Here is a 27,020-nt window from a genome sequence, read left to right as displayed (position 1 = left end):
GGCTTTTAGTGCCGAGGGTGCCCGAGGATGTTCGGCTCGCCTGGTGCAGGTCTTTCTCTTTGACGCCAATATGCGACCTGCATGTCTCAATATAGGATGAAGATGATGATGATGATGAGATAGAACAAGGGTGAAATCCGGTGTCGGCTCATAACCTATTCCTGTCGAATGACACCAAGGGGTCTGCTCAATGCTTAACGTCGCCATTCGACAGACGAATCACCATAAACAGCGGCGTATGCCCTCGCTCCATATGAACATTGTTTAGAGGTCTGTAACTGAGCCCAGACTTTTGGCATTACAAATTGTATACCGTCATCTCGCCTCCCCTACCGGCCATCATTCTGGATGAAATTATTTTCGACCCACGGAACTCGAGCAGTCTAACCAAGGTGTCAGACCATATAGATGTGATGCCTTAACGATCATGGTGACTAGGAGGACTATTTCACATCTGTTATGTTCGTAACTGGAGTTTCACGAAGTGACAAATAATGAACAATTGTATCTGTTAAAATGCATCTAATTAAAATATAAGGAAAAAATTCCAGCTAATGTACAAAAATTTTCGAAGTGATAGACCTACCTCTCTAGATTAAAAAAAAATGTATCTGAATGGTGTGATAAGTAAAACATTTTTTTTTTTGCTAGTTGCTTTACGTCGCACCGACACAGATACTGTAGGTCTTATGGCGACGATGGGACAGGGAAGGGCTAGGAGTGGCCTTAATTAAGGTACAGCCCCAGCATTTACCTGGTGTGAAAATGGGAAACCACGGAAAACCATTTTCAGGGCTGCCCACAGTGGGGTTCGAACCTACTATCTCCCGAATACTGGATACTGGCCGCACTTAAGCGACTGCAGCTATCGAGCTCGGTGATAAGTAAAACAAATTAAAATTGGTTGTAAGGTTACATTATTAATAAAAAGTGTCAAAAAGCATTATCTACAGCGCTAACTTATTGTGAATATGTGTACAAAATTGTGTTGGTCTATCTCAAATAATACACAAGCTAGGGCAATTTCAAAATTTCGGAGTGTTTTAGCCCCAGGGCAATGTATATTTACCTCTCTGCTAATCAGTTCTGTAATGGATAAAATCATGAAGGAGGAGGAACAACAGAATATTAACTATGAATTAAGGTATTTTACTTTCTCAGGCGACATGGTGATGGAAAGCTGAATATATCCGATGCCATGGTAGTGTTGTCCGGCTCCGTGGCTAAATGGTTAGCGTGCTGGCCTTCGTCACAGGGGTCCCGGGTTCGGTTCCCGGCAGGGTCGGGAATTTTAACCATAACTGGTTAATTTCGCTGGCACGGGGTCTGGGTGTATGTGTCGTCTTCATCATCATTTCATCCTCATCACGATGCACAGGTCACCTACGGGTGTCAAATCAAAAGACCTGCCTCTGGCGAGCTGAACTTGTCCTCGAACACTCCCGGCACTAAAATTCATAAAAGCCATACGCCATACTGCCTTTAAGAAAATGGTGTGGAATGGTGTCAAGTCCAAGGTGATGTGGTGGTGATTACTGAAAGGGGAAGTACAACTAGACAACCATTCCGTAGTAACTCCACGAAGAGGAGATAAAGAAAGAGATCCGATCCTTCAAATCTTGAAGGTATCGGTAAAAGAATGGGCACACAAATGACATACTCTATACACTTCACAAACCTAATTCCATTGGGTGGGGAGAGAATAAAAGTTAAGTTGACCGAGAAAAGTCAGACAGGAAATAAGATATTTAGGAATTTGGGAGCAATGGAAGCAATGCCAGACTTATCTAGAGGCCCAAGTAGGGAGCCCCTGAGAAGTGACTCCATTTAATCAATTCTTACGGCAAGCACGGGATATTATGGGGATTGTTACGTTCAAGAGGAGAGAGGTCTTACATGAGCCCGGGCAACTAGAGAAGACTGAATGATGATAATGATCATTGTTATTGTTGTTGTTGTTGTTGTTGTTGTTGTTGTTGTTACTGTGTTTTCCATAGTCCAGATTGGGAAAGAAGCGTGAGAGGTGAATGGCTGGACAAAGCATGAAGCAAAGTTTAAAATTTGTCAACACTATCTACTGAAAATTGTATTGTCTTCCTTTTCTTATTATTTGAGAATTCAACAACAACAACAACAACAAACGTTTAACAATAGGAATATTTCACCAAAAGAGCTTAGAAGTCCGGAAAATTTACAACAGGAGAGCTTATGAGCTCAGAAAATTTACAAAATGGGGAGAAGGAACTCCCATCTCGAAATAGTCAAACTTTTCACACCTGTAGGTCTCATAAATTTACAAGTAAAAAATAGACTAGTTTTTTCATAACTGTGAGAAAATAGAGTCCACATAGTTCAGAGAAAGAATCCATGGCTTCTGAAACAATGTTTCATATGACGGGTCTCGAACCCAGAAGCATAAATAACAGCTAACGCCCTTTACGGGGCCAGAATATCACATTAATGTTTTGTGTTAAAACACTAACAATTACGGTTGTATAAGAGAACACTTTGTGCTTTTAAGAACTTAACCAACCATGACACTCACCACCGTAATATAATGACGGACACACATTCACAGAAGGGGTCAAAAGATCCAAAAAGGTGCAGAGGCCGAAGCCCACACTACACGGCCTTAAACAACAGGAAAAAAATGGTTAATGAGAAAGGCCGATAACAAAACTTGATAAATGGAGGCTTAAAACACTCAAGCACTCCAAATTTAAAGTCCAAAGAAAGCACCTAAAAAGACATAAGGCCCGATGACGCAGCGGCTAGACCATTCTACTTGGGGAAATAAATGTTGAAGTCCAAAAAGAAGGTAGATAAATTTAGAAAAATAAACAGAGTCACTCAAAAAACAAAATTTGAAGAAGGGAAACGAGCGTACACACTCATGCGTCCTTACATTTTACCAAATCCCCACTAGGGGTGATAAGTCCAGAGCCTGCCTATGAAACCTGAATTTAAATTTAAGTCAAAAGGGAAAGACCTAAATTAAAATTAAAGTAAACGCAGGTCGACCTAACCAACGCTGGAATCTTCCTTTTCTTTACACGCAGATAATGTTACATAGTTAAGTTAAAGTTCTGCCTTAACCTTCTTTATGCCGTCTTCTCACGCCAGCCCTCGCCCCGGCATCTCCTGAGGAAGATTTCCTGAGTCACATAGAACACTCAAAGTTACACCGCAGCAAGACAAGTTACTGTAGCTCAAATAATTCACAGCTTTTATAGCGGGCTGACAGACAGTTCCAGAACAATTTATGTCATAATTTTTTATTGGAGGAAAAGATTTTGATACCAAAGCTTTTGATAGGCGGATTAACTTAATGACAGTGATGGTAACTCCAAAATATAAAATAAACAATTTGAATGGTGATTAGGTTTCCAAACCTCCGAACATGACCATTCTCGATAGTTAGTTATAGTTTCCTCAACACAAGGTAGCACTAGAAAGTAGCTGCTAGGGACATCTGTTCTCAAAAGTTAAAACTGCTAGGATATAAAATAGTTGAGTCAGTTCAGTACAGATAACACCACTGTCCCTTGTCCCTGTCGGAGATAAGGCGGCTGTTGAAACGTATGGAGAGGTCTAACTCATGGTATTATTATTATTATTATTATTATTATTATTATTATTATTATTATTATTGTATCAGAAAAATGGGTATAAACATAGTTACAACAATTCTAAAAAACACTATCATTTTTGACAAGAACCTGTCTACACCCAGCGCATTCTCTGAAGCCTGACATAAGCCGTCTTCCGTATATGAAGTTGGACACAGTCGACACTAAAGCACATGTCTGTCAGTGTGGTATTTACCACAATCGAATATCATGTTATCTTTAACGTAGCCATGGGAGGTCCAACCCATGCTCCCAAGTAAGAACAACTGAGAAGTAATCCCATGTAGTGTATCTCTTACTAGGTGTTGTCCCAAGGTTAATAGAGAACAATATCCTAGACAATAAAACAATATTACTGTATAGGACATTTTTTTAAAAACTACAATTTAGAGATTAGGTGTAAATAGTAATTAGGTGGAAGTGTAATTTTTAAGATAGTAGTAGCTAAATTTAAATGTAATAAGGAAAGCGTTCATGTATCAGAATGATATGAATTGCAATAAATGATTACTCTCTCGTCAGTTCCACGCAATCCGGAAGTAGGCGATGGGAGTATTCTATTCTATTCTATTCTATTCTAGTTATCTCTTACGACGAACGGGAGATATTATGGATATATTCTATGCCTTCACTCACAGGGGATTGTTAAGTTCAAGGGTAAGAGGAGAGGGCTCTTATACCGAACCCAGGAAACTAGGAAATATTGAATGGTTATTATTATTATTATTATTATTATTATTATTATTATTATTATTATTATTATTATAGTATCAGAAAAATGGGTGTAAACATAGTTACAACAAATGAAAAAACAGAATTTTTGGCCAGAACCTGCCCACCTCCAGCGCATTCCTTGAAGCCTGAGGTAGGTATGTTTCCGTACATGAAGTTGGACACTATCGACACTGCAGCACGTCTGACAGTCTAGTCTTCATTACATTCGAATTACATGTTATATTTAATGTAGCTAAGTTCACCTTGGACCTTCCCATTCACTACTTCAGCCTGTTCAAAGATTGCCATACCACCCAATCCTCATCAAGGCCAGGTGGTAAACTTTCAGCTACTTTTTTTCCAACCAGAGGAGAGGATATTTTGTGTGTGTGTGTGTGTGTGTGTGTGTGTGTGTGTGTGTGTGTGTGTGTGTGTGTGTGTGTGCGTGTGTGCGTGTGTGCGTGTGTGTGTGTGTGTGTGTGTGTGTGTCTACAGTAGCAACCTGGCCTTATCAACTGGGATTATAAGTTCCTTTGATGTTCTGAAGAAGCTCTTTCCGGGCTTACGTCTTTGAACAGAAGGCCCATGTCCATACAACGGATGAGTACTCTCATATTCCACTTCCATCCTCGCCTTGTTCGCTGTCACTTGTCGTCGGACATGGGGTAGTGCTACTCTTGCAAGGAGATAAATCCATTCAACTAGAGTAGACTTAGCAGAGTCTGTTATCAATTTGCAAGTGTCGTTGAGAGCTGCATCCACCTTTTTTGGTGCTATATGCAGCAGAGTACATTCGAATAGTTCGTGGTTGGCTACCCCACTGTGATCCAACCATTTTCGCAGCATATTATTCCTGGTGGAAACTTTCAACTTGCTCTTCCTGCAGTGTTGTTCGAATGTGAGAGGTCTGTCTAGCGTCACTTCTAGGTGTTTTGGAGTGTTACAATGTTCTAGTCCAATGCCTGGTCAGACTAACGTTAACCTTTGACGGGCTTCCCTACTTCTTAGACGAAAAGCGCACGCTTGTGTCGTAGAGGGATTTGGTCTAAGCTGATTTGCGCCGTAGTAACTTGACAGATCTTCGAGGCACGAGGCAGGCTGCTCTCCATTATCTCAAAATGTGTACTCTGTGTGGCTAAACCAAGATCATAAGCATATAGAAAACCCCTTCAGTGGGGGTGGCTATGGGTTGGTCGTTTGTACACCGTATATCTGTTGAACAGAGTTGGAGCCAACACATTTTCCTGGGGAAGGCCACTTTTCTGCGTCCTCCGTCGACTGCGCTGGCTTTGGAAATCCACAAATAACTTGAGGTTCTGGAGACGAGTGGAGATAAATCTGATTAGCTTGATATCCTTGGTTAGATTGTAGTTGACAGTGTCGTATGCTGCTGACAGATCAACAAATACCACTCATGTCCCCTTACAGTCTTCAAATCAATCCTCTGAACTGCATAAGATCTGGACGAAATCCAGCTTGCTGGAGTATGAGCAAAGAATCAATCACAGGTAGAATGATATTTGAGACCATTATTTCTAGAAGTTTATATAGGTAACATAGAAGCGCAACTGGTCTGAAATTATCCGAATGGTTTCATTCTTTGCCAGGTTTCAGTTGAACAATCGCTCGAATCTTCCACAATACCTTCGGATTTTGAAATCTGCTTATATAGCTGTTGAAGGGATGAAAAATTTCTTTGTTATTAGACTAAAATGTGCAATCATGATGGTAGTTGTGGTGGTGGGGCTGCTGCTGCTGCTGCTGCTGCTGCTGCTGATGATGATGATGATGATGAGTGGTGGTGGTGGTTATTGTTTAAAGAGGAAGTACAACTAGGCAACCATCCTGTATATAACACTAATCAGTGAGAAAAATGGAAGGGATCGACACTTTCAAAAATGAAGGTATCGGCAAAAGAAAGACAAGGGCCACGAAGGACGTGAAAATGAAAGACTCCCTAGGCCTCAGAAACCTAACACCGTCAGGGTCGGAAAAGAACAAGAGTTGACCAAGGGACGTCGGATAGGATATATGAAAGTGAGGAGCCTGGCACAAGTAAGTTGAAGTAATGCCAAGACTCAGCTAAGGGCCCCGTGGTCACCAACCTCACGCTCCCCAAGGGGCCCTTTTAGTTGCCTCTTACGACAGGCAGGGGGTACCGTGGATGTTATTCTACCGCCCCATCCACAGGGGGGTGATGATGATAATGACACGGTATATTTTTAACTATGTCCTCAGTTCGAAGACCGATCGCCGATCGTAATCTCAAACAGTTACAGTTCCACCATAACCGTCCATAAAAAGCGTAGATATCGCTAACGGTGCGTACCAAAATAACGATGAGTGAGGTAATTTATTGAAACATTCCTCCACCAAATCAGAGGGTGTTATTAAAATAATTACATGTTTACATCAATCCATCTTACAACGGCATCTTATATAATTCATCACGGGGATTGACGCCATGATTAAATGTATCATTTGCGTCGTTTGTAACTCAGACATTCAGACAGGTTTGACACACATTAAATACACGGGTCTTGTGAAGTTGCAAGGCCTCTTACATGAGCAAACAATAAGAAGCCCGACGTTTGAAGGAAGTGCAGTACAGTGCAATTCACTGACTCAATGGTAAAGTTATCAAATGCATCTCTTTCAATTTATGAGTCATGAACCATTTGAACTGCCAGTAAATAACTTAAATGAATGGGCGGATCCCGTTTAAGTGTCCTGCGAGTTATGTTCATTGTAATCTCTGCCGGTTATGTTGTGTAGCCTGAGTCAATTCATATAACCACCCTTATTTGAAGTTCAGAGTGAATGTGAATCAGTGATGGTGTTTCGGACTCCGCCTCTCGAGCCTGGCAAAAACAGTCGGATTATTGAAGAACGAAATACAGTTCATTTGACACTCCATTTCGTATGATGTCGACATGTAAAGGTGTAAAGGATCTCTGGTGACACACTCAATGTTTATCCGATAAAATTAATTAAATCTCAGCAATAGGCCGCCCAATAGAGTTTCAACATCTCTGCCATCTTGTAGAGTAAATGGGAACGCTAAATTTGATATGTAGGTAGTCAGGTATGAAATGAGATGAATCGTCGTAGCGACTTTTACGACCGAATGCCCTTCTTGACGCCAACCTCATCAGAGGAGTTAGTGAGATGAAATGAATGACGTGATATAAATGATAGTAGGAATGGAGAGGGTGAAACCCGGTGCCGACATATAACCTACTCCTGTCGAATAACAAGGGGTCTGTTCAAGGCTTAACGTCCCCATCCGCCATCAACAGCATCATGGTGAAGGTGGCGATTATTGTTTTAAGAGGAAGTACAACTAGGCAACTATCTTCTATATATCACTAATCGGAGAGAAAAATGGAAGGGATCCGACACTTCGAAACATGAAGGTATAGGCCAAAGAAAGACAAGGGCCACGAAGGGCGTGAAAACGAAAGATTCCCTGCGCTTCGATACCTAATACCGTCGGGGTCAGAACAGAACAGAGAGAAAGGGGGTTCAAAAGGGTCCAACCGTTCGAAAAATTAAGTTATCGGCCAAAGAAAAAAAGGCCAAGAAGGGCTTGAAAATGAAAGAGTCCCTAGGCCTCGAATGCTCTAATACCGTCGGTGTTGGAAAAGAACATGAGTTGACCAAGGGAGGTCGGGTAGGATAGATGAAAGTAAGGAGTCTGGCACAAGTAAGTGGAAGCAATGCCAGGACTCAGCTAAGGGCTCCGTGATCTCCAACCCACGCTCCCAAGTTAAGAACCCCTAGGGCCCCTTTAGTCGCCACTTACGACAGGCAGGAGATACCGTGGATGTTATTCTACAGCTCACCTACAGGGCGATCAACAGCGTCATATGCCCTCACTCCATATGAGCATTGCAGAAAGGTTTGGAATTGAATCCAGGGTTTTGGAACTCAATCTAGTGATCCTGCCGGCCAATATTCTGATGGTGAAAATTTTTTCGACCAATGGAACTCGAATAGGCTAACCACGGTGTCAGACCATATAGCCTTAACGACTTAACGATCATGGCCACCAGGTGGGTATTCTTCTTCTTCTTCTTCTTCTTCTTGTTATTATTATTATTATTATTATTATTATTATTATTATTATTATTATTATTATTATTATTATTATTATTGTGAGAAATACCCTACGGGGATACATTCAGTGAGTCTGTAATTCACTTTCCATATACAACGGTCTTTCATGTGTTTCCACTTTTTCACATCACGTTTCAATCTCGAACATTAATGTGATGAACTTAATTTTCCTTATTTCCGGTTGCAATACTATTTCTTTCCTTTGATTATTCTTTAATCATATGTTAAAAGCATACAACAAACTGTATTTATCCATCCTCCCATTCATCTTGTCTGCCGGGAAACTGTTTTATAATCTGTATAATATTTTAGAGTCTATGATAGCGTGTTTAACTGTGATTCTATGGATCTAGGATAAAGATGAACGGCCCGGTCTTTGAATCAAAGTACTCCAGAAAGATTTTCGTGTGCAACCATTTTCCTCCTGGTGAAAAAAACAACCGTGGAGAAATAAAGCCTTGGCCGGCTTAGACGATTACTGCTGGAAGGCCTGCAGCGTGCTGGAGTCCTCAGTCATATTGCTTGACTTTCTTGATCGGGTCCTCTGTCTCTCATTCAGACAGTTCCTTGGTTACTCTCAAGAGGCTGAATGAAGCACGTTCAAAATTAAAATCCCCTGGACTGTCCGCGAACCGAACCAGGGGCCACTAGGGAAGAATCAGACACGTTACCCATACACTACGAGGCCAACATCTTGCACCACAGGTTTTCAAAATTATGTTCCAATCCTTCCTGTTAAATTTTCTCTACGGCCTTCCACATTCTATTTGTTAAGTATTACTGTATACTCTTTTGGAATGATGTTGTGTGATACAAGACTAATTGAAGAAAAACTTCAGATTTATTAAAGTCCTCGCGGAAGTGGACCACGTCCTCTGCTATCATTCCCAAACATACTGAGTTGGTAAACCACTAGCAAAAAATATACAAACTTGCTTCCTTTTAGGTGGGACATAACCCTTCCTCATTACCATTACCAGAGGTTGATGACTTGGGTGTTAACCCCAACTCGAAAGGTAGTAAGTTAATAACTGTTTAAGATATTAGGGCCTGTATTGTTTTATGAAGGGGCTGCCTGGCCGAGGCGGTAAAGGCGTACTCGGTTCGCCCGGAAAGACGTGGGTACGAATTCCCGTCAGGAGTCGTAAAGTTTAAGAAATAAGATTTCCACTTCCGGAGGTGCGTATGGCCCTGAGGTTCACTCAGCCTACACCAAAAATGAGTACCAGGTTAATTCCTGGGGGCAAAGGCAGCCGGGCGTAGAGCTAACCACTCTACCCCATCAAGTGCCGAGGTTACGAATAGTGGAAGCCTTTACCTTCCACCACTCCAAGGGCCTTCATGGCCTGTACGGTGATGACTTTGCTTTTTATTGTCTTATGAAGAATATTCTAAAACCTTTAAGTATTTGGCTGGATTGAGAAGAATGAAGTTTGAGTTTCTCTCTCTTTTTAATGTTTCTTAGAAAGACTAACATTGCCTTGACGAGAATGTCAATATTTTCGATTTTCTGTCCATTCAACAAAAGTTTGCCTATCAGTATGATTAATCGTACAACTTCAAGACCGCCGCCGCTCGATAGGCATAGTGTGAGTACAAAATTTCTTATGAAGTAACTCTGTGAATCTAAGGTAGAATGTCGGTCTCCAGATCCCAAGATCGCAGGTTAAAACCTGGGATAGGTAGTCTGATTTTTGAAAGGCAGAAGAAAGTCCATTAGGCAACCCATGTTGCACGATGTCGGCATATAAAGGATCACTGGGGACCCATTCGATATTTACCCGATATAATGTATTAACAGGTCACCTAATAGAGGTCCAGTGCCTCTGTCATCGGGTAGAATAAAGTGAACGTTTCTATTCTGTGTTACATACCGTCAACTGCGAAAGTTTTCAATCATAACTGAACGCAACTGGTATAATTAAACTACAAACCACCCCTAAAATATTTCATTTATACAGGTTGTACAAAAATTCAACAATCAATCTTATAAGGATGAGACAAAAAAGGACTTTCTTTAACAAAATCAGTAGTTTAAGTACGTGAAAACAGGTACCTATGTACCTTTAAAGGTGGTAAAAACCCGCTATATTATAACACAGAAGTGAAGTGAATAAGAAAGAGGTGCAGGGTGGAAAGAAATAGAGTTTTAATTTGTTTTTGGAATTTGCTTTACGTCGCACCGACGGCAGCGGCCGTGGCCTTGATTAAGGTACAGCCCCAGCATTTTTCTGTGTGAAAATGGTAACCACGGAAAACCATCTTCAGGACTGTCGACAGCGGGGTTCGAACCCACTATCTCCCGAATGCAAGCTCACAGCTGCGTGCCCTTAACCTCACGGCCAACTCCCCCGGTGAAATATAAATAGTTGTGAAGTAAGGAGAAATTGAAGGAATTTACTAGGAAATTTAATCTAGCGAAGAACTCAGCTAAGGATAACATGATGGCAAATATAATTGGCAGTCAAGGAACAAATGAAAGGGTATGTACTTTAAGGTAGAAACAGGCTCCAAGAAGGACATTCCAGGAATCATTAACGAACAAGGGGAGAGTGTATGTGAGGATCTACAGAAGGCAGAAGTATTCAGTTAGCAATAGCCTATGAGAAGATTGTTGGTTACAAGGATAATGTCCAGTTAGAGCAGGGGACTAATACTAACGAAGTATTGAAATTTACTTACGATAACAAGGACATCTACAATATGATACGAAAGTTGAAAACTAGAAAACCAGCTGAAATTCATAAGATTTCTGGGGATATACTAAAGAAATTGGGTTGGGATATAGAACCATATCTGAAGAACTTATTTTCTTACTGTTTGCTTGAAGGAGTTATACCAAAATCATCAATCAACAACTACCACTGATCTGCATTTAGGGCAGTCGCCCAAGTGGCAGATTCCCTATCTGCTTTTTACCTAGTCTTTTATTAAATAATTGGAAATAATTTGGAACTTTATTGAACATCTCCCTTGGTAAATTATTGCAATCCATAACGCATCTTCCTATAAACGAACATTTGCCCCAATTTTTCCTCTTGAATTACAATGGAGGATTGCTATAGTAGTCCCTGTGTCTGAAGGAAATTGTAATAAACATAAAGCCGATAATCACAGGCCAGTCAGCTTGATATGTGTTGCATGTAAGCTTTTGGAAGGCATTATATCTGATTATATTAGACATGTTCTTTAAATTACTATCTGGTTTGACAGAGTTCAGTATCGCTTCAGGAAAGGTCAACTTCAAAGATAGCAGATATTTTAGATTCAGGAGGTCAAATGGACTGTATCATGATAGACCTGTCTAAGGCGTTTGATAGGGTAGATCATGGAATACTACTGGCAAGAATGAGCGTAGTTGAACTAGACAAAAAAGTGACTGAATAGATGGCTATATTTCCAGGAAATAGAGAATTAGAGCAGGTGATGAATTATCTGACCCTACAATTATTAAGAGCGGAACTGCTCGAGGTAATAGTATTGGACATTTAAGTTATATATATATAGGATGTATCAGAACTATACCAACAAAAAAATCATGGATGCTCTTCGTTATGGTAACAACGATGGTTCAATTGGATTGGCGGAGAAAACTTTTCAAAAAATGAGATTACTTTTTTACTTCCGGGCGCGCGATTCAAATTGACGAACTTGCCGTATTTGCTATGCCAGAGAGTTCGCCAGTACCTGCTACTGTGCGTCAGGGTAGGGAAGGGAAGGGAGGGGAAGTGGGTAGTGGGAGAGAGAGGTAATACTCGGTGCCAATTAACAAGTTTCTCCTTCGTTTCGCATAGTCGCTTCCAAGCCCCAGCAGGCAGTGTATAGTTTGTTCTGCACAACAATGAAATGGCGGATGGCTTTTAGTGCTGGGAGTGTCCGAGGGCATGTTCGACTCGCCAGGTGCAGGTCTTTTGATTGGAAGCCCCTAGGCGACCTGCGCGTCGTTATGAGGATGAAATGACGATGAAGACGATACATACACCCAGCCCCCGTGCCAGCGAAATTAACCAATGATGGTTAAAATTCCAGACCCTGCCGGGAATCGAACCCGGGACTACTGTGACCAAAGGTCAGCACGCTAACCATTTAGCCACGGAGCCGGACTGTTCTGTACAAATTGACTACTATGCGAATCCCGAAGAAAGAGAAGATGAACTTGTACTAAGAAATGTGCATCGAAGTAGGAGGAGGGCATCTACTGTAACTAATTTATTGGGTGTATTGTTGGCTCCGTTCAATATTTCATTCCATTTACAATGTTGTGAGTGAAGGAATACACAATCGTGAGGCGGCAGCGTTGCATCTTCGAGCATGTTAAATAATAAAGAACGTTACTAGGACACACAGACGAGAGGAGAAACGATCTGGTGCATTCCTTGACTGACAAGTGTATCTTAATTACAGTGTGTTCTTGTACTGTATGTGCAGTTACGGCTGTTTAATAAATGAACAGTGGATATTGCCTGTAAGAGACAAGGACAATCCTGTGCGAGTCGGTGGTGATTAGTGGTGATTATTGGTTTAAGAGGAAGTACAACTAGGCAACCATCCTCTATATAACACTAATCAGAGGGGAAAATGGAAGGGATCCGACACTTCGAAAATGAAGATATCGACCAAAGGAAGACAAGTGCCACGAAGGGCGTGAAAATGAAAGACTCCCTAATCCTCGCAAACCTAATAGCGCCGGGGTCGGAAAAGAACAAGAGTTGACCAAGAAAGGGGGATAGGATAGATAAAAGTGAGGAGCCTGACACAAGTAAGTGGAAGCAATGTCAGGACTCAGCTAATGGCCGCGTGGTCGCCAAACCACGCTCCAAAGTTCAGATACCTTGGCGCCCCTTTTAGTCGCCTCTTACGACAGACAGGGAATACCGTGGATGTTATTCTACCGCCCCCACCCCCAGGGGGACCTGTGCGAGTCGAACGAGGAAACTTATGCATACGCGCAATCTCCATCACACACCTCACTTCCCCTCCCTTCCCTTCTCTTTCCTGAAGCACGGCAGTTGCTTGTACTCTGGTATAGCAAATACGTCGAGTTCGTCAATTTGAATCGCGTGTCCAAAAATAACAAAGTTACCTCATTTTCACGAAACAATGATCTCCGTCAATCCAGTTGCACCAGGGATGCAAGATCATCCCTGATCTTTTTGGTCGGTATAGTCCTGATACATCCTGTATAAAAATGATACGAGTAAAGACCTGGAATCAGAGACAAGGCCTTTTGCAGATGACGTTATACTGTGTAGAGTAATACATGAGTTACAATAATGTGAGCGACTGCAAGACCTCGACAATATTGCGAGATGTACAGCAGGCAATGGTGCGATGATAAATGGAGTGAAAAGTCAGCTTGTGAGTTATACAAAGAGGAAACGTCCTCTCAATTTTAATTACTGCGTTGATGGGGTGAAAGGTCCTCATGGAGATCAATGTAAGTACCTACGTGTTAGTATAAGAAATTATCTTCATTGTGGTAATCACATAAACGAGATTGTAAAATAAAGGTTACAGATGTCACTTGGATTTGGGGGTGTTTAGGGGTTGTAGTAAGGATGTAAATGGGAGGCCATACAAGTCTCTGGTAATACCACAATTCGAGTATGGTTCTAGTGTATTGGAGCCTCTCGAGGATTATTTGATTCGAGAACTGGAAAAATTCAAAGAAAAGCAGCTCGATTTGTTCTGGGTGATTTCCGACACGCGTAGCGTTACGAAAATGTTGTAAAGTTTGGGCTGGGGGGACTTGGGAGAAAGAAGACGAGCTGCTCGACTAAATTATAGCGGGTGTTTCTAAATTCCCATTACAGACTTTGAGAGCGATGCAAGAACCACCTGGGCTCTTGACGCATCATTCTGTGGCTGCATTGCCTGTACCCTGTATAGCTGCTGCTCATGTAGAACACGCCAGACAGTTGTGTGATCCACATTCAGTGTCCTTACTATATTTCTGGTACTCGTAGTATCGTCCCCTTCCACTGCGTGAAGTACAGCCTCTTCAAACTCGGGTGTGTGGCGCTGCCGTGTGCACCACATTCGTCTCTGTTGGTGGTGAATCTACCCGTTTCCGAGGCTCGCTGATACACCTTAGCAAAGAGGGCGTTTTAAAGTGTCCGGTAGTGTGGAAAACGCTCCCCATACAACTGACGAGCAACTCTCCCATAGCACCGAGCTTCGCCGTACAATATCAACATGTCGACGTATTCCGTAAACGTGTACGCTATGGTCAACAGCATCGCATTACCAATGAACGAGTGTAAGTACAGTACTGTACGTACAGCTTACTGCTGTACTGTAGTATAAACGAAGATCACAAGCATAACAGCAGGCACAACACGTCTCCGTGGCGATCACACACTCAACTGCATGGCATTGAATGTCAACAAACCTGTGGGGGTATGGGACATCACGTGATCGTTCAATAACGTACGTACTCTAGTCAGTGGCGCCGAAAATGCGGGAGATTTGAACGTGTGCTGTGGTGGTTTTTTGCGGGTAGCGGGAAGACAGTACGTTTTCGGACACAAGTTCTTATGCTAAACTTAATCGTCTTGGTGCCCACTGCAAGCCCTCAATGTATGTAATGGGAATATAGAAACACTCTGTATGTTCCGAGCTGTCAGTGGAGAGAGAGCGTGGAATGACAGTAAACGAATGAGTCTGAGTGGTGTTTTAAAAAGTAGGATAGATATGAGGATAAAGTTGGATTTCATACGACAAATTGGGGCAAATATTCGTTTATAGAGTTAGAGATTGGATTAATTTACCAAGGGAGATGTTCAATAAATTTTCTAATTATTTGCTATTATTTAAGAAAGGATTAGATACACTATTGATAAGGGCGACTGCCCTAAATTCAGATAAATGGTGACTGATGACGATTGATTTTGAAGTGGTTGAGAATAAAACTATTACATGTCAATTCAAATGTCATTTTTTACAAAAATTATTCAAAAGTGCGTCCTCCTGTTTCAATACACGCTCTGCAATGACGTGCCATTGTCTATTGCTCTGGTATTCAAACTTTTAGGTTGGTGTACCCACAAATTCCAATTGTTTTACCTTCGGTCCCCCGAAGTACGAGTATATTGCGATTATGTCGGAAATAACAAATCATTGTTGCTGGATGCCAAATAATATTAACTACAATCGTCATCATCTTCCGCAGCTTATCCCGCTTGCGCAGGGCCTCTGCACGCACTGAGGCATGAAACAGTTGTGGCCGGGGATTTAAGGTCGCATGCCCTTCCTGAGCCGAACAACATCGGGAATCAAACTATAGTCGCCGGGATGACAGGTAAGCAGCTAAGTCGCTACACCATCCTGTACCTCAGTAATAACAATAGTGTATTGTATAGCTCTCGTCGCTGCATAAAGAAAACCTCGTAACTCTTCTGAGTAAACTTTACTGAAGAAGCGGTGAGCTATGTCCGAAGAACTGTTTCTGACATTTTCAGTGCTTAATGATAGTCCAATTATTCAAGCATTGCGAGTCTTCTGTCCATTCTCAGGCAACGTGGCAAGCCTTCACAAAGCAGATGGAGAAACGTGGTTTTCTCATGAGTGGAATTACGAGGTTTTCATTGCTTAGCAACGATATATATCAATCAGTCAATCAATACATACACGAGTATTATTACTAATGCAACAATTACTAGTGTACTACAGTATAAACACTGCTATTGAAGAAAATAGGAAGTGAATGAGTGGATTTCGATTTTTTAAAGAGCATAAATAAGCATTTTTACATACCTAGTCAGTGGGATAATGGGCTTGTTTCTTTGAAGCTAGATGTTCTGCGCGTGGAAGTGTGTTGGTGACTGCAAGAGTCAGACCTGGTTCGGGATTAAAACGATTCCTATGTTTGGTTTTTATAGTTGTCAACTCTGAGAAGCCTTGTTCACACAGATATGTTGACGGAAATTGAAGTTTTTAAATAGCAACGTCACTCAGTTATTTGAATTCTGCGCGTGCAGAAGTCCAAAAGTCACTGATTGACTTGTCTTCAAAGGATGACTTCAATGAACTGTCAACACATATATCAATTAACACATTGGCTGCCACCTGACGCGAATTTATGTCATGCCGTTGACCTTGTGCCGTGTCTTGAATTCATGTTTATCAAACCCCTGTAGGTCGATATTCAGCTCATTGAGTTTTCTGAATATGTCTGCCAGATACGCCAATTGGCAGAGCCACTCACGAGTTTCAAAATATTTCACCAAATCAGAATGCATTTATGACAGAAAGCACATTACTTCCCGTGATTCAAAGAGACTAGTCAGCATTCTCCCACGTGACAACCATCGTACATCAGTATACAACAGCAGCTGAGTGAGCGCAGATCCCATTTCCTCACATATTTAATCTAATGCTTGCGCCTTATTAAAATCTCCAATTTTTCACGGCAGAGTTCAAAGTTTTATATAACTCCAGATTCATTTTCTTAGCAACCAAACATTGTCTGTGGATGATACAATGCTGCCAGCTAATTTTAGAATTAAGTTCGCAGATACGTTCAACATCACTATTTAGACCGGTCATCGAGGCTGCGTCATCTGTAGACGTACTGACACGCCAAGTCTAATTCTATTCTTCTGAAATTGTTGTGTGTAAATGTATTCACCTGTTGTACGGCCAGCCTTCTTTTTACATCCAAACAAATCGTCAACAATACCTTCTCGGCATCCAAATAACGGACATAAATAATAAATTGGGCATCGTTTGCAATGTCTGTAGACTCGTCAGTTTGGATGTCGAACTACATTCTATCTGTCAGTTGTACAGTAGCATCTATTGTCATTTTCTGGGGGATTCACAGTCGTATCAAAGGTTGGGATCATTGTTATTAAGAGTGATGACTTCAAATCTAATATGTTATCAGTTATAATTAGCGCTCCAGGAATAATGAGAGATTCTACAGCTGTTATATTTTTGATGTTAGCAAAGCTAGTTCATAAGAAGTCTCCATGGGGTAAAATTGTGAATCGCAGTTAGATTTTATATACTCAGTCTACTTTCCTTTTAAAAATGTCCATTGGCTTATCTTTAAGCTTACCATGATGGGTCAATAAATGGCGCTTTAGTCGCGAAGGTTTCATGCTGTTCTTTGACAATGTACGGCTACATATCACACATAATGAAAGAGGCGGGTTACTCTTGTTTGAAATAAGTCCATACCTGATGTAAGGCTCATCATAATATCGACACTTCACTTTCGTGTCCACTGCGGTACTTTTGGTGAATTGCGTGAAATTAATCTAACCTTCATTGGTACGGATAACACGTTCAGGTACAGGATCGGTCATACTTCTCGTATCACTTTCTTCAGCTGTACGCTTCCTTTTCATAACAAACCTATCCATAGCGACAACAAACAAACCAGTTTTTTTCTGATCCACGAAAGAACAAGACAAAATACTTCAGCAACAAGACACTCACAAAGTCAAACACACACTGATGAAACATGTGTCTTTCACACCTAAATATAACATCCCCCAGTAAGCTCTGACAAAGTGTGGAAGCAATTAGTGGCAGGTAGACAGGATAATCATTGGTCCGACTTGTTGGCTGAATGTTCAGTGTACTGGCCTTCGGTTCAGAGAGTCCTGGGTTCGAGTCCCGGCCGGCTAGGGTATTTTAATCGCTTCTGATTAATTCTTCTGGCTCGGTGACTGGGTGTATGTGCCCGCCCCAACACTCTCCTCATCATATTCAGACAACATACCACACTACCAACCACCACAGAAACACGCAATAGAGCTTACATCCCTCCATATAAGGTTGGCGTCAGGAAGGGCATCCGGCCGTAAAACACGGCCAAATCCACATGTGCTACATAGTTCGCACCCGCGACCCCACAGGTATGGGAAAAAGCTGTAGGAAAAGAAAAAAGAAGAGACAGGCTAATCATTGCCACCAAAGGAAGGCAGAGCTCGAATTGAGCAACATTCTTGTCCGCGAGGAAGGGGTGGGTAAGGGTCAATTGATTCTCACGCTCAACTGAGCAACAAGAGGGTTGACTTAAAAATACTTAAATTACTGTACAGAGATGGTCATGTGAGTCTCCACGTCCTAACATTTTCAGGTTTGTGAAGAACTTAAAGAGGTACAAACTGACACACATTTTGGAATTAATAGTGCAGAAGGGGACTCAGTGTAGTGGTAGACAAGAAACACTAAATGAAAGCAATATTTTAATGAAAAGTGGAGGTGGTGGTGGTGGTTATTGTTGTTTTAGGAGGAAGTACAACTAGGTAACCACCCTCTCTGAACAAATCAAGTGGGAAAAATTAAAATACATATAAAATTATATATTGAACGGAGGAAAATGAAAATGAATGTAATAATAATTAAAAATAGATTTTATTAAGCCGAAAAGGGCACTGGAAACTTGAAAGTTAGAACCCCTTGATTAGTCCACTCTCACGCATTGATGAGATCAGCAGTATTCCCGTCATCGGCTAGTGTGAGTTCGAGTGTTTCCTGCAGACCGAGGTTCCCCCTTAGGCCAGAGAGATCGGCACACTCTGTGAGGATGTGGGCCACGGTGAATTTGGTACCACAGGAACACACGGGGAGTGGAGGTCCTCTCTCTCTTCAAGAGGTAAGAGGGCGTAGATCTTCCATGACCTATACTCAGCCTACATAAAACTACGGCCTCTCTCCGTGAAGGCCGGAAAGAGGACCACCACACGGCAGTTCCCTTCTTAATTGCTCTCGTCTTGTTGGGAGTTCGGATAGCTAGCCACTCTGATTCCCAGGACGCCAAGATGGTTCGCCGTAGCTTAGAACAAGTATCCGTTTCAGATACGTTTATAGCTGTTGGGAGTAAAAGTGCCTCTTCTTTTGCAGCTTCATCCACACGTTCATTTCTCGCAATCCCAAAGTGGCTTGGGAGCTGCGCGAAAGTGATTCTGGTGCCAGCATTACACAACCTGACTAGGAGGTAATGAATCCGCCGCACCAGTGGGTGTTGTCGAAAACAGATGTCAACAGGCTGCAGATAACTTAACGAGTCGGTACATACGAGAAAGTACCTTTCGCCACCCAGTGGTAGCTGCAGAACTTCTAAGATGGTGAAAAGCTCCGCAGTATAAACGCTACACACATTGGGAAGTGAGATTTTCGTGCTGATATCATCGGAGACTAAAGAACATCCCGCCTCTTGCCAGAGCTTAGAACCATCCGTAACGACATGTCACACGGCCAGATACTGGTGAACGAAGTCTTGGAAATACCTCCGATGAACAGAGGCGTCCGTGTTCACCTTCGGTCCACGGAGTTGATCTAGCCGTATATCCGGCCGCGAAAAACTAGCCACGGAGGTACTTCGATATGGGTCCGCTCAAGATAACCTCCGATAGTCGCATCTAACTCACAACACAAGCTATCAATTCGAATCCCAACCGGCCGTGTGGCATTCAGTCGGTTTTGGTACTTCTGCTGGTATCGTGTAGTTGCGGTGTTTCACGAATTTTGGCAGTGTACACGAAGAGCATCTGCTGCGTCTTATTCATAAAGGTGGAACTTACAATTCGGCGAGTAGGCTGGGAAGAGGGCTAATACGGAAAACTCCGGTAGTCACCCTAACTCCAGTATGGTGAATACTATCTAAAAGTTTCAGCGTATGCTGAACCATAAGCCGCACTACCATAGCTATTCGGGTAGAATCGTAGCCGTGTAGAAACGTAACAGCATCGCACGGTCAACCCCCCCAGAAGGTGCCGCTGAGAAACTTAAGCTTTTGACCAGGTGTCACATCAAAGACTTCTGTTAAAACTTAGCAACTACGGCATTCAGGGTAAACTGCTGTCATGGTTGAGGTCATTTTTGGTGGGTCGAACGCAATGTGTTGTGTACGGAGGAGCCAAATCAGACCAAACCACAATTACTTCTGGAGTAATTCAGGGCAGTGTGATAGGGCCCATCCTGTACACGATTTATGCTCTCGACTTACCGGATTGTGTAAATTCGACCATGGCGCAGTATGCCGATGACACAGTCATTTACAGAGCCATGAAAAACAGTGATGATATTGTACAATTCCAATCGGATCTGGATAGTATAGCTCTGTGGTGTGAGGTAAATAGATTGTATATAAATATTAAGAAGTGTAAATATATAAGACTAAGCAGAGCTAAACAACCACTCCAGAACCAACCTACTCTATGTGGAATCCAACTGCCGACTTCTAACTCCATCAGACTGCTCGGTATTCACATTACGGACAATCTGAAATGGAATAAACACGTGGAGGAAGTGAGGTGTAAGGCATACCGGGCGCTAGATTTCGTCCGTAGATGTCTCTCGGGAGGAAGAAGTAAAGCCCTACGAACGGCTTATATTTCCCTTGTGCGGCCCATACTATTATATGGCCTTCCTTCCTGGCATCCAACTACAACGGACAATATGAGGAAACTAGAAGGTATCCAGCGACGAGCAGAACATTTAATTAACAAACACATCCCCTTAAACACAGCCAGGTCATTGCCACCAGTGAACTCGTTATGTACACAAATAGATGTAGCCTTCCTTAGGAAATCCCTGACAGATAACACACACCTCTTCCCTTTCCACCGCCTGCAGCTCAATTACCGCTCTGTTAAAAGAGGCCAAGGAGTTACTCTTGTCCCTCCCTTCGCTAGAACAACCTCATATTTAAATGGGTTTTACTCAAGGGCTGCTCGTACGTGGAACCTTATACCATCTGAGGTAAAGCTACTTCCTCTTCCTCACTTCCTCCGCGAAGTAAAGAAAATGTATATGTAAATATAAACCTATATGTGATGTATATAACTTGTATAAATTAGAACTGCAAGAAGGATGGGTGCAAGTACAGGTGTATGTGGGCGAATGTGTATGCGTGCGCGTGTGAGAGTGGTTGTGAATGAGTGTGTATACAGGGGTCTGAGTGAGAGTATAAATGGCTGGGTGTTCTTACTCTAATATTTTCAGGATAAATCAAGATAATTATTATTCTAAGGGTAGTGTAAATATGTAAATTTAAAATTGTCTACATAAGTTTGTATGTAAATATTCAGTAGAGTTTATGTACACATGTGGATATGGAGGCACTTCCGTGTATGTGGGGCTTGCCCTTTCTCCATCTACCACCCCTAAATTGTACATGTACAATTTAAGGAAAATAAATAAATAAATAATAATAATAATAATAATAATAATAATAATAATAATAATAATAATAATAATAATAATAATAATAAGTCTCTTCGTGCAAGCAATCTTTAACTGACGGATGTGGGGCTTTCACGTTAGTTGCTTATCAAAATGGAGACCCAAAGAACCTGCAGGTGTCTACCACTGGTAAGACATTTTTTCGCAAGCGGTGCTCTGATTCAGGATGAAAAATTAGACGTCGACAGAAGTGTTTTCGCCACTGAAAATATAAAACCGTGTTGTAGGCCCATCTGTCGACTCGGTTAATAGCTTGCTGTTGCTGTCTCTCAGCAAACGCCATCCTTCCGGAGCTGTAACGTAATACTAAATCGTCTACATACAGTGATGGAACGACTGCGGGCCAAGTAGCGGAAACTATGCCGTTGATGGAGATTGCGAACAGCATCACACGCAGCACAGATTTCGGTGGTACTCCGTTTTCTTGAACGTAATACTGAAAAATAGCATTCCCCATTCGGACTCGAAAGAACCAGACGGACAGAAAGTTCTCAATAAATGTAGGTAAATTACCCAGAAATCCCCACTGGTGTAGTGTGGAGATTATCCCATACCACCAGGTAGTGTCGTAAGGATTTTGCTAGGTCAAAAACGCGGCGACAAGGTGTTCCTTCCGAAGAGAGGCGTCCCGAATGGTACTCTCCAGTCTAACGAGTTGGTCAGTGGCAGAACGACGAGAACGATAATCACACTGGTAGTTAGTCAGGAGACCCCTTTCCTCCAAAGCCCACACAAGTCATCGGTTCGCCATCCTTTCATATAACTTACAGAGGCCACCTGTAAGGCATATTTGCCTACAACTATCCAGAAGCTTTGGATCTTTACCTGATTTGGGAAATGGTATTACAGTTCCCTCACGCCAGTGAGATGGAAACTAACCCTCACACCATATTCTGTTGAACAGAATTTGAATGTGTGTTTTGCCTGGCCCAGGAACCATGTTCCTGCACAGCGCGGGTGTACTCCGCAATTCCCACTCCGTAAAAGACACGTTATAGGAATACAAAGCACCAGAGGCGAATGACAGGTGATGAGCCTCTGCCTCGCGCTTGATAGGCAGAAATGCAGGGTGGTATCTCCTACAGCTGGACGTATCGGCGAAATGTGATGCGATGTGATCTGAGGGAGTGTTCTGGATTCCGACAGTACGTGGAGTTTGGTTCACACTTGCACCGTCATGGAAGACATATACACAGTACCAAAAAAAATAGTGGAACATGTTTTTGAATGTATGCCATGCTCCACGAAACAACACCTCACACTCAGGTATATTACCAACTAAACCTTTATTCTTTACCGTTGAAGTATACAAAAGAACATCGATGGATTCGCGTTCATTTTCAGAACACAAACGGAAATGTCCAAATAGGGGCGAAAACAAAGTGATAACAGTCCTCTAGGAAGGATTTTTATCACAGTTGGAGAGCTTCAGTGTGGTGTATGTCCTTTAAGAACATTTATTACAGCTTGGCACCTACGAGGCATGCTCCGTATAAGTCTACGGAGGTCACGTTGCGGTATCAGGTCCCATTCTTCAATGAGAGCCTGTTCGAGGTCTTACAGAATCTGTGGTGGAACAGGACGCCCACGAACACTTCCGTCAAGCCTATCCCGCACATGCTCGATGGGATTAAGGTCGGGACTCACTGCTGGCCATTCCATCTCTTGAATGTCCCGTTCTCGCAAGACAGCTCTGGTGATGCGCGCAGGACGATGGAGAACCCCAGAGGTTGTTAAGGACGTTCATGTCTCCCAGCAACAGGAAATGAGGAGGTACGTGAGCGATCAAATTATGCAGTTCATGCATGTAAAGATCGTAATCCGGTAGAAACTACACGTTTTACGCGAAACAACTCAAGGAGGCGATTGCACGCGAACACTTTCTCCGCTTATGCTGCCTAGGTCGGCGGTTGAAGAGTGGGTCTCGGCCCACAAGTGGCCATGGCTGGTCTGTAGTCCGACAGCTCTGCATTCCGACCGACCGAGTAGAGGAGGGGTGGCCACGGCTCTACGGCCTCTGCATTCGTTAGACGAACTGGTCCCCACCGTTGGCTGTCATGAGAATGGTTTTCCGTTGTTTTCCATTCTCCTGCACTAAGGCGAATCCCGAGAGAGTTCCTAGTATAGATCACGCCCGCCAAACCTCTCACCTCCTCCGCACATCTTCTTTTCCGAAACAAATCTCCTGTCCCGAGAGACGGCGTCACCGTCTAGGAGGCCCGCCTCCCCCTTCAGGGGAGAAATAAAATCAGTTAGCAGCAGTAGTAGTTCACTACTTAAACCGCTAGTGATATCCTCAAAAAATGCGTGTAAGAATTATCGAGTTTGAAAAGTTCCACGAAAAAGTCCGCGAGACCACATGTGTATAAAGGAGCCCTCAATTAAGTAGCTACATTTTTCCGCGTCTCCGCCCATGTTTGTTTGCGAATGTCTTCTTTTAAGACAATGGTGGGGCAGGATCATTCTTTCCGTACAACTGGAGACGAGGGCAAAAGCTAATGTTAATAAATTGCAAATCATATCATTCCTACTTCTATATTTTCTAAAATATAATTCGTCATTGAATGACAAATAAATAAACTCAAACGAAAACAGTTGCGTACATTGAATATTAGCCAGCATTGGAAGTAGGCCCTCTACCTCCCATAAATTTTAATCTAACTCTTGACAGTTAAGGTTTACCCAAGGTTTGTTCAAATCCATTTCACTGCAATAGTAAAAGTGTGACTTTCTCTTTTACAAAACTCAAATTACACATTCGCTTGGATTCGCGGTAAAACTTCCGTACCCGGCGGGTTACAGTGAGGTTAGAGATCCAACATGGCACGGCTCGTAACACTCAACAGGCTTGTCAACGTCTGGATTGTTAATGACAAGACCATAGGGCTGGATTGGTTACGTCCGGGGAGTGACGAGACCATTGGGCTGGATTGGTTACGTCCGGGGAGTGACAAGACCATTGGGCTGGATTGGTTACGTCCGGGGAGTGACAAGACCATTGGGCTGGATTGGTTAGGTCCGGCTAGTGATAAAACCATTGGGTAACTTTCGAATTGGCGGTTCTCTTTTTTCTATCGAATATGGTAGCCCTGTACTTGCACACGATGCGATCTCTATCGGAGACAATGCGAAACTTGGCTGGCGAATAGGAACACAGCACGAACCTTGGCTGGCCAATAGGAACACAGCAAACGGTCGCATTCAGCTGATTTACACAGTCTCGGTTTTAAGTCTTCTATAAAAGTAATACTTCTATGGGCGGCCCGGTGGGTCCCTTGGCCATCATAAAGGAAGGATATTTCCTTCCTACTATTTAAGGTATCGTTCCACATCACTTTTATATGAATTTTCTCCTCCATAAATCTGCCCATCGGATATGGAAGCGCCATCGGCTTCGCAAATCTGGTCGACGCGGGCAGAACCGGTGGTAAAAATAGACATACAGTATTTTTCCACTGCAGACACTCTACCTTTCGCTGTAGGAGTAAGTCACCTGATTCCGTCCGTATAATTTGTAATTTACACTAAAATCGTGACTCACCGAGTTCCATAAGCTCCATACATTGAGTGTTTTTAGAAGTTTGCACAAAATACTGATTAATCCTACGAGTTGCCCTAGCCTGGTGAGGTCTAGGTCATTCAGCCCTCTTTAGACGTTCATGCTTTAATTCTTTGCGATATTTTAACACTGTACTCCATACTAGTGGCGTGCACTGAACCCCATCTACCTCGGCGCTGCTGGGGTAAATAACTTCGTATTCACACTTTCTTATTATTCCTTAGAACGCTTTTTATAAAGTTTAAAAACTGCGAACATCTAAGCCAAGCCAAGTACAGCTGTCTCGACAATCCGTTCGCGCTACCGCAGTTCAGCTTCTTCAGCGAGCTGGGTTTCCCTGCCGGTGCGAAAGAGAGCTACCCCAGCGAAATTTAAGTCGCTTGATCGACGCATGCACTTGAAGCTTCCTTGTCCTGGGAGCGGGGCGGAGCTTTGGGCCCTCCCCCGACAGCAATTTACGGCGACAGGCCAGCTAGCTTATGTAAGAGATGTTAGTTTTAAAACTTGACACTCGGAGTGTTCAGCGCCACACACTAGAGACTACAAGAGAAAATATCAACATGTTAACAGTATAGCCACTTGCACATCGTCTTGTTAATAAAAATAGAGACAGTTTATGAAATCAATTGTAATATAGAAGAATATATTTTAGTCTTGGGTTTCGGCATGTATACAGGTTTTCGAGCTATTCGTTGATGGTACGTGGAGAGCATGTTTTCCGATGGGCACAGAAAAAAAAATTAGGTTACCCAGCATGAACACAGACCTAAACGTGAAGTAAAAGAATTTCGTATTTGGTTGTCTGTGATGGTGGTATATAGTGAATTTTTGTAGTGTTCCTCTTGGATTATAGATGAAGTTTTCGTGAGTTCTGTGCCATTCTTCATGAATATAACGTGTGTTATACGTCGTAACGAATATTTTCCCTCGTGTGTCATGATGCACGTACACTCAGTAAGCGACTGAAACTATAAATCTTCGGTGACGGTAAAATACCAGTTAAATTTTGCTGATTCAGTTTAGGTTAGGCTTTTTAAGTGAAAAACAAATAATGCCAGTGTATTTTTGTGGAAACCATGACTGTACTATCACGAAGCGTCACCGGGTGAAACTGTAAGTACATTGTTTAAAATCTGCTCTAGATTAAGTTATGATGGTGTCGTCACTACCGTGAATATCAATTTGGAAATGTCTACGAGTGTGTGGTTGAAAATATTTTTGAAAGACCTTTCTCAGGTAGACCTATCCACGAAAAATGCAGCCTTATAAAATGTAATGTTGACTTTAGAGATTGTAGTGGGGCTACGATTGCTTATATTTGAAAACAATGTTTACAGCTGGGATAACGAATGTGTTCACCGCACGCCACTGCTCCATACAACACGCTTCGTTCTTTTACACATCCTGTGGCCGCCGTCAAAAGTACACAATGTGTTCCTACTTCGCACTGTACGAGAAATAAAACACATCCCCTGGTGCTATCATTCACGTATCCATGTGTAACCTTCTTTCACTTTGCGTGCGTCTGGTCTAGCCAGATACGTCTGGGTGGGACACTGAACCGAGTGGAGTGACTCCCTTATTACGTCAGTACATTAACACATGTATAGTGGCGCTACCATCTCCCACAGTGTTACCACGCCGGAAGAACTTCATAATATGGAGGAATCTTATAGAAGACTGATCATCGTACAAGCTGTCTAAAAACTACGTGAAAGAAAAGGCGCAGGACTGTATTATTAGTGGAAGATAGTTACGGATAACGTGTGATTGGTTCCTAAGGATAGCTACTGACAAGA

Source organism: Anabrus simplex, chromosome 3 (genome assembly GCF_040414725.1).
Source record: "Anabrus simplex isolate iqAnaSimp1 chromosome 3, ASM4041472v1, whole genome shotgun sequence".
NCBI lineage: Eukaryota > Metazoa > Arthropoda > Insecta > Orthoptera > Tettigoniidae > Anabrus > Anabrus simplex.
The sequence above is the reverse complement of the archived record's forward strand: the minus strand, read 5'-3'. Positions refer to the sequence as shown.